Below are 2,500 nucleotides of genomic sequence, written 5' to 3' on the forward strand. Positions count from 1 at the left end.
TTGGGGGTGAGTTAAGGGTAAAAATGTAAAAATTAAAAAAATAACAAAATTAACTATGTTGTGTATTTTAGTGTGTAGATAAGGCTCTTATATAATTTTTTTAGATTTCACCCTTTGGGGGTGAGTTATTAAACAAAAATCTACAAATAAAGCCTAATCGATACGGTTTTTTGCATATAGGTAGCCCCTAAAATATTAATAAAAATTATTTTACCAAAAACCACCCCTTTGTATTTGGGGGTGAGTTAAGGGTAAAAATGTAAAAATTAAAAAAATTACAAAATTAACCAAATTTAAATATGTTGTGTATTTTAGTGCGTAGATAAGGCTCTTATATAATTTTTTTAGATTTCACCCTTTGGGGGTGAGTTATTAAACAAAAGTCTACAAATAAAGCCTAATCGATACGGTTTTTTGCATATAGGTAGCCCCTAAAATATTAATAAAAAATATTTTAAAAAACCACCCCTTTGTATTTGGGGGTGAGTTAAGGGTAAAAATGAGAAAATAAAAAAAAAACAAAATTAAATAAATTTAACTATGATGTGTATTTTAGTGCATAGATAAGGCTCTTATATAATTTTTTTACATTTCACCTTTTGGGGGTGAGTTATTAAACAAAAACTTACAAATAAAGCCTAATCGATACGGTTTTTTGCATATGCGTAGCCCCTAAAATATTAATAAAAAAATTTTTACCAAAAACCACCCCTTTGTATTTGGGGGTGAGTTAAGGGTAAAAATGTAAAAATTAAAAAAAAAACAAAATTAACCAAATTTACATATGTTGTGTATTTTAGTGCGTAGATAAGGCTCTTATATAATTTTTTTAGATTTCACTCTTTGGGGGTGAGTTATTAAACAAAAATCTACAAATAAAGCCTAATCGATACGGTTTTTTGCATATAGGTAGCCCCTAAAATATTAATAAAAAATATTTTACCAAAAACCACCTCTTTGTATTTGGGGGTGAGTTAAGGGTAAAAATGTAAAAATTAAAAAAATAACAAAATTAACCAAATTTAAATATGTTGTGTATTTTAGTGCGTAGATAAGGCTCTTATATAATTTTTTTAGATTTCATTCTTTGGGGGTGAGTTATTAAACAAAAATCTACAAATAAAGCCTAATCGATACGGTTTTTTGCATATGCGTAGCCCCTAAAATATTAATAAAAATTATTTAACCAAAAACCACCCCTTTGTATTTGGGGGTGAGTTAAGGGTAAAAATGTAAAAATTAAAAAAATTACAAAATTAACCAAATTTAAATATGTTGTGTATTTTAGTGTGTAGATAAGGCTCTTATATAATTTTTTTAGATTTCACCCTTTGGGGGTGAGTTATTAAACAAAAATCTACAAATAAAGCCTAATCGATACGGTTTTTTGCATATAGGTAGCCCCTAAAATATTAATAAAAAATATTTTATCAAAAACCACCCTTTTGTATTTGGGGGGTGAGTTAAGGGTAAAAATGTAAAAATTAAAAAAAAAACAAAATTAACCAAATTTACATATGTTGTGTATTTCAGTGTGTAGATAAGGCTCTTATATATTTTTTTTAAATTTCATTCTTTGGGGGTGAGTTATTAAACAAAAATCTACAAATAAAGCCTAATCGATACGGTTTTTTGCATATAGGTAGCCCCTAAAATATTAATAAAAAATATTTTAGCAAAAACCACCCCTTTGTATTTGGGGGTGAGTTAAGGGTAAAAATGTAATAATTAAAAAAAAAACAAAATTAACCAAATTTAAATATGTTGTGTATTTTAGTGTGTAGATAAGGCTCTTATATAATTTTTTTAGATTTCATTCTTTGGGGGTGAGTTATTAAACAAAAATCTACAAATAAAGCCTAATCGATACGGTTTTTTGCATATAGGTAGCCCCTAAAATATTAATAAAAAATATTTTAGCAAAAACCACCCCTTTGTATTTGGGGGTGAGTTAAGGGTAAAAATGTAAAAATTAAAAAAAAAACAAAATTAACCAAATTTAAATATGTTGTGTATTTTAGTGCGTAGATAAGGCTCTTAAATAATTTTTTTAGATTTCACCCTTTGGGGGTGAGTTATTAAACAAAAATCTACAAATCAACCCTAATCGATACGGTTTTTTGCATATAGGTAGCCCCTAAAATATTAATAAAAAATATTTTAGCAAAAACCACCCCTTTGTTTTTGGGGGTGAGTTAAGGGTAAAAATGTAAAAATTAAAAAAAATACAAAATTAACCAAATTTAAATATGTTGTGTATTTTAGTGTGTAGATAAGGCTCTTATATAATTTTTTTAGATTTCATTCTTTGGGGGTGAGTTATTAAACAAAAATCTACAAATAAAGCCTAATCGATACGGTTTTTTGCATATAGGTAGCCCCTAAAATATTAATAAAAAATATTTTAGCAAAAACCACCCCTTTGTATTTGGGGGTGAGTTAAGGGTAAAAATGTAAAAATTAAAAAAAAAACAAAATTAACCAAATTTAAATATGTTGT

At 26.8% G+C, this 2,500-nt stretch overlaps 1 pseudogene; it reads left to right on the forward strand.

Moving 5' to 3' along the window:
• The window catches only part of LOC135266615 (large subunit ribosomal RNA), a 14,235-nt pseudogene that overhangs the window by 7,665 nt on the left and 4,070 nt on the right, over nucleotides 1–2,500 (forward strand).

The sequence above is a fragment of the Tribolium castaneum genome, chromosome 6 (genome assembly GCF_031307605.1).
Source record: "Tribolium castaneum strain GA2 chromosome 6, icTriCast1.1, whole genome shotgun sequence".
Taxonomy (NCBI): Eukaryota; Metazoa; Arthropoda; class Insecta; order Coleoptera; family Tenebrionidae; genus Tribolium; species Tribolium castaneum.